Here is an 11,938-nt window from a genome sequence, read left to right on the forward strand (position 1 = left end):
GATCTTGGATGAGCTGAAGCACCAAATCTCCTTCCTGAAAGGTTCTGGTTCTGACTCGGCGACTGTGATAACGACGAAGATCCTGTTGGTAAATCGCCAAGCGGGCGGCTGCTATGTCACTTTCTTCATCCAATAGGTCCAAAGCGTCTTGCTGTGCTATCTCGTTTTCCGCTTCAACATAAGCCGCCACACGAGGTGAGTCATGACGGATATCACTGGGGAGAACCGCCTCTGCTCCGTAGACCATGAAGAACGGTGTGTATCCTGTTGATCTGTTGGGTGTAGTATTGATGCTCCATAACACAGATGGTAACTCTTCTACCCAACAACCCGGTGTTCTCTGCAAAGGAACCATAAGCCGGGGCTTGATGCCTCTCAAGATCTCTTGATTAGCCCTTTCTGCTTGACCATTGGACTGTGGGTGTTGATGAAGCTACGCACCTAGGGTAGGGGCACGGACCTGTCCAAAGAGCCCTACCCAAGGACGTCCCTAGAAGAAGTCACCTTTCAATCGACTTGAAGGTATCCCACTCAACGGATTCAAGACACTCGACCAAGAAGCTATCACTCGACCATGAAGCCAACCACTCGACTGCCAGAAGACCTAAAGTCACTCCGCGGGCAAACGGTCGGCTATTGAGTAGTCTTTATGGCCATTGTAGCACTTTATTAGGGGCGTTACCAGTAACGCCCAACCTTAAATGTACCTTAAACCCTGCATTACTGAGGGCAGGAGGGGGCCGGCGAACTCTATATAAGCCACCCCCTCCTCAGTATGAAGGGTTCGCACCCCTGTTATTCACACGCCAGTAATCCAGTCGACCGCCTCCGGGCACCGAGACGTAGGGCTGTTACTTCCTCCGTGAAGGGCCTGAACTCGTACATGTTGGTGTGTTTACAACTTCCCAATAGCTGAGATCTAGCCTCTCCATACATACCCCCCTACATCACTGTCAGAGTTAGAACCACGACAGTTGGCGCCCACCTTGGGGAGGGAATCTTAGCGCCTGATTGGAGAAGTTGTGTTTTTTCCGATCCCTTTGATCATGGTTTCGTGCGGAGTTTTGGTGGAGGGCCGCGAGATCCGCCTTGGAGCGCTCACGTTCATCGCTGACGACTCCGCCTGGCTTCAGGAGGCGCCACTCGACGTCGACGCGCTCCCCGTCCACGGTGCGACGCATTTCCACGCATGCGTTCGTGGCGTCCTCCTACGGCAGCCGTCGACCCAGTATCGGTCGGCCCCCGTATCGTCTCCCCGCTCTGTCTCCCACCGGCGCAAGCGCTCCAGTCGGTCGAGACTTTAGAGGTGGGTGAGGCACGCCGTGGCTCGCCAGTCGGCCGCCCCGCAAGTTGCGGCAATCGAGCCCGACGAATCCCTCTGCGGCCTGTTCGACCTGTCGACTGGCTCCGCGGAGACCGCATCCGAGTGCGACAGCAGCGACCCCGTGGCTGAGATCCTGGCGGTCGATGGAACGCATGGTCCTCCCGGTTTCCCTCGCGCTGATGGAGCCGCGGGTGGGGGCGACCCGTCGCATCCCCATGATGAGTATCTCCCCGAACCTCTCACGTCATCACAGCGAGAGGAGCTTCGCCGCCGGAACACGGACGCCCTCCACACCCCTATCGTCGGAGAGTCCCCCGAGGCCCGGGCCTTGGAGGACGCGCGCTTGGCTAATTTGGCCGAGCGCACTCGACTGGAGAATCTCCAGCGAGCACTCGACGAGCAAGCGCGTCAGCGGGCTCCCGAGTCTAGTCGACGTCAGCTCTTCCTGCCGACGCAGGTATACCGAACCCCAGTTCAGAATTTGGCCACCGTGGCCCGTATAGCAGAATCGATTCAGCCCTCCCAGTCGGAGGCTGGCAGGGGCTTGTTATAGATCAGAGCGTTGCTCTGGGCGGCGGGGAACCAGAATTCCGCTGTTTCCCAGTCACGGAATAGGATCCACAGTCGATCCCTTGCAACAGATACAGTCCAGTCGGCTCACAGCCCGCGGTCGCCCCCGAGGCATGAGGGACGTGGCGACCGGCATGATCAGTACAGAAGGAATGAGCAGTATGATCACCGATCCGATCGTGATGATCGACGTCGAGTGCCAACCCCTCCCCCGAGGAGTGGGTCGTATGCGCCTCGACATCGAGATGACAGGCGCCCTCATAGCGTTGGGCAGAGGATTCCCGTCGACCCCAGGGACCCAGGCTTTGACGCGAGATCTGTCCTCGTTCAAGGCTTGGTTGACAGGAACAGGGCTCATCAAGAAGGCCAGAACAGAGATGCGCCCTCCAGCAGCAGAATACGTGTTTCAGGGCCAGAGTGTTTCAGTCGAGCCATCAGAGCCGCAGTGATTCCTCCCAATTTCAGGCTAGTGACTGGAATCAGCAAGTTCACCGGTGAATCTAAGCCTGGCACTTGGCTCGAAGATTACCGAGTGGCTGTACAGATTGGCGGTGGCAATGATGAGGTGGCCATGAAGCATTTGCCCCTCATGTTAGAGGGCTCAGCCAGAGCGTGGCTAAATCAGTTGGCACCCAGCAGCATTTACACTTGGGAGGACCTCTCCCGAGTGTTTATCACAACCTTTGAAGGAACATGCAAGCGACCTGCAGGCCTTACAGAGTTGCGGTCTTGTGTGCAGAAGCCGAATGAAACTCTGAGGGAATACATCCAGAGGTGGATCACACTGCATCACTCGGTTGAGAATGTGCCAGACCATCAAGCAATTTGTGCCTTCAAGGAAGGCGTTAAATACAGAGAGTTGAATCTGAAGTTCGGTCGAACTGGAGAGATGTCTCTGAATCGGATGATGGAGATTGCCACCAAGTACGCTAATGGTGAAGACGAGGACCGACTCCGGAGTGGCAAGCACAAGGCAGTCGCCCAAGAAACCGGAGGAAACTCCAGTCGGAAACAGAAGCGGAAGGCCGAGCCAGCCTCTCCTGGGGAGGCCCTGGCCGTAGCCCAGGGAAACTTCAAGGGAAAACCCAAGGGCACCTGGAAGCCCAAGAAAGTCAAGGATCATGAAGGAAACGATGTTTTGGATCTGCCATGTCACATCCACACCAAGAAAGATGAAGAGGGTAATTTCATTTACCCAAAGCATACCACTCGACAGTGCCGGCTCCTGATCCAGCAGTTTCAGGGCAAACAGTCCAAGGATAAGGAAAAGGAGTCGGACAGGGTCGAGGACAAGGAAGATAGTGACGATGGATACCCCCAAATCAATTCCACCCTAATGATTTTTGCTGATGCCGAAAGCAAAAGTCGACTGAAAGTCATTAACCGTGAGGTGAATATGGTTGCTCCGGTGACACCCAGTTATCTGAAGTGGTCTCAGACTGCCATCACATTCGACCAGTCCGATCACCCTACGCACATTGCCACCCCTGGGAAGCAAGCTTTGGTGGTCGACCCAGTTGTCGAAGGCACTCGACTGACCAAAGTCCTGATGGATGGTGGCAGTGGCCTGAACATATTGTATGCTGAAACATTGAAAGGGATGGGCATTCCGATGTCCAGGCTCAGTGCCAGCAACATGAGCTTCCATGGAGTCATTCCTGGAAAGAAAGCCGAGTCACTCGGCCAGATTACTCTCGACGTGGTTTTCGGTGATTCAAAGAATTACCGCAGGAAAAAGTTGACATTTGAGGTTGTGGACTTCCAAAGTGCTTATCATGCTATTCTGGGTCGGCCAGCTTATGCACGCTTCATGGCTCGACCATGCTACGTATATCTCAAGTTGAAGATGCCCGGTGAAAGCACAAGTGCTCCCTAGGTGGTTTTGATAATTGATGACAACATATCTCTTGTTGGACTAACACTTCTATCTAGCATGTTTCAGATAAGTTCAACAATGGAGTGGCATGGATGTGAAAGTGGAACCCTCAAAATGCTAAGGACAAAGGATTGGCTCAAGCTCAAAAGCTCAAGACTCTTCATTTTATATTTTAGTGATCCAAGATCACATTGAGTCCATAGGAAAAGCCAATACTATCAAGGAGGGATGAGGTGTTGCTTAATGAGCCTCTTGCTTCATGTGCTTAATGATATGCTCCAAAATCCTCAACTACTTTCCCATATCCACATATGACCTAAACTCTAAGCCAAACTCGGTCCTACCGATTCTTCCTATCCGGCGCCACCGAGTTTCACTTGCCATAAGCCACTGCCAAACCCTAGCAATTCGGTTCTACCGATAAGGATCTCGGTCTCACCGAAAGAGCAAATCGGTCCCACCGAGTTTGCCTGACCAACTCTCTGGTTAGCTAATTACCAAATTCGGTATCACTGAGTTTGTGTAATCGGTCTCACCGAGATTACGTTATGCCCAAACCCTAACCGAATCGGTCCTACCGAGTTGCATGTCAGTCCCACCGAAATTCCTAACGGTCACTAGGTTTACTACTTCGGTCAGACCGAGTTTTCTGATTCGGTCCCACCGAGATTGGTAAATTGTGTGTAACAGTTGGATTTTGTGTGGAGGCTATATATACCCCTCCACCTCCTTCTCATTCGAGGAGAGAGCCATCAGAACACACACATCATTCCAACTCATATGTTCTGAGAGAAAACCACCTACTCATGTGTTGAGACCAAGACATTCCATTCCTACCATATGAATCTTGATCTCTAGCCTTCCCAAGTTGCTTTCCACTCAAATCTTCTTTCCACAAAATCCAAATCCTATGAGAGAGAGTTGAGTGTTGGGGAGACTATCATTTGAAGCACAAGAGCAAGGAGTTCATTACCTACACACCATTTGTTACTTATTGGAGAGTGGTGTCTCCTAGATTGGCTAGGTGTCACTTGGGAGCCTCCGACAAGATTGTGGAGTTGAACCAAGGAGTTTGTAATGGCAAGGAGATCGCCTACTTTGTGAAGATCTACCGCTAGTGAGGCAAGTCCTTCGTGGGCGATGGCCATGGTGGGATAGACAAGGTTGCTTCTTCGTGGACCCTTTGTGGGTGGTTGCTTCTTCGTGGACCCTTCGTGGGTGGAGCCCTCCGTGGACTCGCGCAACCGTTACCCTTCGTGGGTGGAGCCCTGTGTGGACTCGTGCAACCGTTACCCTTCGTGGGTTGAAGTCTCCATCAACGTGGATGTAGGATAGCACCACCTATCCGAACCACGGGAAAAACATCCGTGTCTCCAATTGCGTTTGAAATCTCCAAACCCTTCCCTTTACATTCTTGCAAGTTGCATGCTTTACATTCCGCTGCTCATATACTCTTTGCTTGCTTGCTTGATATGTATTGTGTGTGTTGAAATTGTGCCTAAACTCCACTTAAACCGAAAAAGCTTAAAAATTGCAACTTTAGCGCAAAGTGTCTAATCACCCCCCTCTAGACACATCTACTTCTAGATCCTACAAGTGGTATCAGAGCTTTGGTCTACATTGCCTTGGTTTAATCACCATTGGAGGAAGATGGATGTGTCTACTCTAGGGAGTCTTAGACATAGAGTGCCTATTCTTGATGGAAAGTATTTTCATGAGTGGAAAAATGAGATGCTTGTAATCTTCAATCAATATCATTTGAACAAGTATATTGCTAGCCCTTGTGCACCCCATATTGATCCCTTGCATCCTACCCTAGATGAAGATATTGACATGATTCGCAATCTTAGAACTATTGAGCTCATCATTAGAGGATTGCCCAAAAATCTGATTGCTAGTTTGCCTACTCAAGATTGTGCCTATACTATATGGAAATTTCTTGAGGAACGATTTCCCAATCATTCCTTGAAAACTTTGGATGAAATTCTCCATAAATCCATTGCCTTGAGTAAGATGAACTCTAGTGATCCTAGTTTTGGTAAATGTCTTCTTGAACTTGCCAATCTTAAGCATGCTAAAGGGGATGTTGGAATCATTAATGATATCATACTCAAAGCCATAAGAATTCATAAAAGTGACCACTTTGATGATCATTTGTCTGATAAATTACCCTCTCTAGGAAATGATGAATCACAAGATCATGATGAACAGGAATATTATGATGATGATAGTGACTTCGATCTCGACGATGCAATGAGACATTTTGGTCTTATGGCAAATCTTCGGGGATATGAATCAGGAGGAAAGGAATGGGTTCTTGATAGTGGATGTACTGATCATATGACCGGAGATGAAGAGATATTTCATGAGCTTGCGAAAACAACGGCCCTCGAAAATATGTCACCTTTGGTGATAATTCAAAGGGTAAAGTGGTTGGCCTTGGTAAGGTGGCCATCTCACATGATAGTTCCATTCAAAATGTCATGCTCGTTGAATCTCTTGGCTACAACTTACTTTCAGTATCTAGACTTGCTGATTTTGGTTTGAATGTCCTATTTACTGAGGTAGATTGCCAAGTATTTCGTCGAGACAATCATCAAATGGTCTTTACTGGTATGCGTAGAGGTGATCTTTACATTGTCGATTTCTCTAAAAAGGCACAACCTAAAACTTGCTTTGTTGCTATATCCTCAAAAGGTTGGTTGTGGCATAGACGACTAGGTCATGTTGGCATGAGAAACCTTGACAAGCTTATTAAAGGAAATCATATCCTTGGAATTAATGATGTCATATTTGATAAGGATAGACTTTGCAGTGCTTGTCAAGCAGGTAAACAGGTTGGAGGAAGACATCTCGTGAAGAACATCATGACCACAAGAAGGCCACTCGAGCTACTTCACATGGATCTTTTTGGTCCCAACGCCTACAAGAGTCTCGGTGGAAATTCTTTTGGTCTAGTTATAGTTGATGATTTTTCAAGATTTACGTGGGTGTTCTTTCTTAATGACAAGTCGCAGGTCCAGAAGATCTTTAGAAACTTCGCTAGGAAAGCCCAAAATCAGTTCGATGTGAAGATCAAGAAGGTTCGGAGTGACAACGGAACGGAGTTCAAGAACGCAAATGTGGACACCTTTCTTGACGAAGAAGGGATTTCACACGAGTTCTCGGCTACATACACACCTCAACAAAATGGAGTTGTTGAAAGGAAGAACCGGACGCTCATCGAAATGGCAAGAACAATGCTTGATGAATACAAGACGCCAAAGCACTTTTGGGCAGAAGCGGTTGAGACAGCTTGTCACGCAACAAATCGCTTATATCTTCACAAGCTACTCGGCAAGACGGCATACGAGCTTCTCACCGGTAACAAACCCCAAGTTGGATACTTTCGAGTATTCGGCTCAAAGTGCTACATCCTTGATAAGCATCGTCGTTCAAAGTTTGCTCCTAAATCTCATGAAGGTTTTCTACTTGGTTATGGATCAAACTCTCACACTTACCGTGTCTACAACAATTTCACCCGAAAGGTTGAAGAGACGGTAGATGTGAAGTTTGATGAATCTAATGGCTCGCAAGTAGAGCAATTGCCAATTGATGTAGGAGACAAAGACCCCTCAGAAGCAATTCAAGATTTGTCTATTGGCAAAATTCGTCCAACAGAGGTGAAGGAGAGTACTTCGTCCGTCCAAGTGGAAGCTTCTACTTCACGACAAGGTGAACCAAGATTCGACACGGAAGCATCCACAAGTGGGCCACACCAAGATGAAGAAAACGACGAAGTACGTCAAGATGAACATCAACAACCTCCTTCTCCACCACGACAAGAGAACGACGACGTCAACAATGAAGAAGGCCAAGAAGAAGAACAAGATGAAGAAGATGCTCAACAAATACCCAAGCAAAAGCTCTCACGAGTTCGAGCGAGAATTGCCAAAGATCATCCCATCGAGCAAATCCTCAATGATATACAAACTGGGAGAATCACTCGCTCAAAAACTCGTTTAGCTAACTTTTGTGAAAACTATTCATTCATCTCGAGCATTGAACCAATGAAGGTTGAAGAAGCATTGGAAGATCCGGATTGGATAAACGCTATGCAGGAAGAGCTACATAATTTTGAGAGAAACCAAGTTTGGACATTGGTTGAGAAGCCCGACAACAACCACAACATCATTGGTACCAAATGGGTGTTTCGCAACAAGCAAGATGAAGATGGACAAGTGGTCCGCAACAAAGCACGTCTCGTCGCCCAAGGATACACACAAGTCGAAGGTATGGACTATGGTGAGACATATGCTCCCGTTGCTAGACTTGAGTCCATTCGCATCTTACTTGCCTATGCTAATCACCATAATATCACCTTGTACCGAATGGACATTAAAAGTGCTTTTCTAAATGGAGAAATAGAGGAGGAAGTTTATGTCAAACAACCTCCCGGCTTTGTCAATCCTAAGAAACCAAATCATGTTTACAAACTTCACAAAGCTCTTTATGGTCTTAAACAAGCTCCTAGAGCATGGTATAAATGCTTGACCAAGTTCCTTACTACAAGTGGTTTTGAAATTGGTAAAATTGACTCTACTCTTTTCACTAAAAAGGTTAATGGAGAACTTTTTTTATGCCAAATTTATGTTGATGACATCATATTTGGTTCAACTAACCCTTTCTTTAGTGAAAAGTTTGGAAAGCTAATGTCAGAGAAGTTTGAGATGTCTATGATGAGTGAACTCAAATTCTTTCTCGGGTTGCAAATCAAGCAAACTAAGGAAGGTACATTTGTCTCTCAAACAAAGTACACCAAGGACTTATTCAAGAAGTTCAATATGCAAGAATGCAAAGGTATGTCTACACCCATGCCTACTAGTGGACATAATGATTTAACCAAAGATGGTGAACCAGTTGATCAAAAGGTTTATCGCTCTATGATTGGTTCATTGTTATACCTATGTGCTTCACGTCCCGATATTATGCTAAGTGTATGCATGTGTGCACGATATCAAGCTGCTCCTAAAGATTGTCATCTTAAGGCTGTGAAAAGGATAGTGAGATATTTAATCCATACACCAAATTTTGGCATTTGGTATCCTAAGAGGTCCTCTTTTGATCATGTTGGCTATTCCGACTCAGATTATGCTGGAGACAAGGTTGATAGAAAGTCCACTTCGGGTACTTGTCAATTTCTTGGTATATCTCTTGTGTCTTGGTCTTCCAAGAAACAAAACTCGGTATCCTTATCCACCGCCGAAGCGGAATACATTGCCGCTGGTTCATGTTGTGCTCAATTACTTTGGATGACCCAAACTCTTAAAGATTATGGGATTTTATGTGAAACATGTTCCACTGCTTTGTGACAATGAAAGTGCTATCAAAATTGGTCATAAGCCTGTACAACATTCTCGAACTAAGCATATTGAAGTTCGTCATCATTTCATTCGAGATCATGTTGCTAAGGGTGACATCAATCTTAAGCATGTTCGCACCGATAAGCAATTAGCGGATATATTCACTAAACCTCTTGATGAGAAAGTGTTTTGCAGGTTGAGAGGAGAATTGAACATCATTGATGCTTCGAACTTGGAGTAGAAACTCCATTGGCTACATGCAAGACATGAGCTTATAACTAATCCATGATGTATCTCTTATGATAACTATCTTATGTCTTGGATATATTTGCACCTCGCATGTTGTCTAACCCATGTAGGTACTTGGTTGAATTTAATTCCATGAGATTGCGACTCACTCACATCTTGAGCAATCTCTACAAGACCAAGACTCTACACAATAGTGGTTGAAGACAAGGAAGCACAAAACCATTCAAACATATCCTTTGACAAACTCTATGTTAAGCTTCATGATTGTCATCTTTGGATACACAAGTGCTCTTCCTTGCAAGAACTAACCCATGTAGGTAGATGAACTCAAACTCCAAGTGGTGCTCCAAACTCTTGATGAACTACATCAACCTTGAGCACCCACACAAGTTCAACTACATGAGCAAGAACCACATCACCACCCAAGGTATGTTATTCCATCTTAGAGAAGCTTTACTCCAAGACATGAGTCAAAGCAACTCAACAAGATGTGAATACATCAAGATGCTTAAACGAAAAATGGTAACCCCATTTTGAGCTTAAACAATGAGTATGACCTATGATCAAGTGTTCTCACTCGACTCCTAAGTCAATATACTCTAACATAGGTGACTATGTCACCGCCCAATTCTAGATGAAGTTCTCTGTTATTTTCTGAGATATTGCATTTGTCCCTTGCATATTTGTTTCTTTCTTTTTCAATCAAAAAAAACTTCATCTAGAAACCTTTTACCCTTTTCTTGTTGATTTTTGTTCTGTATAATTCTGCATCAAATTCCTTGCAAATCTTTGTGAGATCTTACTTGACTAGTGAGCTGAGGTGACAAGTGTTTTTCTCTATATAAACTCGGTTTCACCGACTTGCAAATCTCGGTCCAACTGAATCTTTTCGGTACCACCGAAATATGCCACTCGGTGCCACCGACTTTGCAATCAGAAAAACAGTTTGCCACTTGTTCTACATTTCTTCGGATCCAGCTCCACTCAATGAATCTTGTCCTCCACAAGCATCACAATTTTATCCTCTGCTTTGTGCTGAATCTCAAGGACCCAACCTATTTGGCGGATTCCAGGAAAAACCTTCTTGGAAATTGATGTCAATGGGGGAGAGAGAGATCACATCAAAGCTTGTAGGAGAGTGAGATCACATCAAGGGAGAGAAACAGTCTCCAGGACCAAACCTACAAGAGAGAAAGTATTAAGGGGGAGAGAGAGACCTCAAGGGGGAGAGAAAGTCTCGAGGATCCCAGACGCTTGATGTTCAAGAGGAGAGATGCCACATGTCTTTTTAGTTCTATTCAGCTCTGATTTTCTGTCTCCTATCTTCTCCCAATATCCCATGTAAGATTCATGGGGAGCAAGACACCTAAAGGAAAAGAAATCAGCCAAATTCATTGCATATCTTTATTCGTGGGGACATGTTGAATCCAATGTGGTACCTTGTACTCACTCTCTACATGTCATCCCAGTCTTGGTATTCTTGTGGTTTCCTTTGTTTGCTCTGGCTAGTGGATGTACCTGTGTTATCTAACCTTGTTTGTGCAGGTTCATTCCATCCTAAGCGAACTCGAGACCACAAGGTAAGTATATGCATCAAAATCATGAGTATGAGGAGTTCTTTCTTATGTACATACTGTTTGCAAGAAGGACTCATGAGCATGAAGGTATTTTTCTTGATAATCTTTTGCTCTGATGCATATGGACAAGATACATGTAACACATTGCCTACTCTGTCATGTTTATGCTCTCACATGCCTCTATATTTCATATTTACATGAGTGCATACATGTAGGGGGAGCCTATGCTTGCTACATGTTCTTCCAAAGCTTTACTTGCTGTTCTTTATATCTTTATCTAAAGCTTTGATGTATGTTGCCATCAATTACCAAAAAGGGGGAGATTGAAAGCACACGTGCTCCCTAGGTGGTTTTGATAATTGATGACAACATATCTCTTGTTGGATTAACACTTCTATCTAGCATGTTTCAGATAAGTTCAACAATGGAGTGGCATGGATGTGAAAGTGGAACCCTCAAAATGCTAAGGACAAAGGATTGGCTCAAGCTCAAAAGCTCAAGACTCTTCATTTTATATTTTAGTGATCCAAGATCACATTGAGTCCATAGGAAAAGCCAATACTATCAAGGAGGGATGAGGTGTTGCTTAATGAGCCTCTTGCTTCATGTGCTTAATGATATGCTCCAAAATCCTCAACTACTTTCCCATATCCACATATGACCTAAACTCTAAGCCAAACTCGGTCCTACCGATTCTTCCTATCCGGCGCCACCGAGTTTCACTTGTCATAAGCCACTACCAAACCCTAGCAATTCGGTTCTACCGATAAGGATCTCGGTCTCACCGAGATGGGGTTGCAAACTCTCTGTTTCCCTTTCATAACTTTTCGGTCTTACCGAAAGAGCGAATCGGTCCCACCGAGATTGCAATGTAAACTCAGTGTTTCCCCTTTGTAACTTTTCGGTCTCACCGAGTTCCACTCGGTCTCACCGAAAGAGCAAATCGGTCCCACCGAGTTTGCCTGACCAACTCTCTGGTTAGCTAATTACCAAATTCGGT

The sequence above is a fragment of the Triticum urartu genome, chromosome 2 (assembly GCF_003073215.2).
Source record: "Triticum urartu cultivar G1812 chromosome 2, Tu2.1, whole genome shotgun sequence".
In the NCBI taxonomy this organism is placed as follows: domain Eukaryota; kingdom Viridiplantae; phylum Streptophyta; class Magnoliopsida; order Poales; family Poaceae; genus Triticum; species Triticum urartu.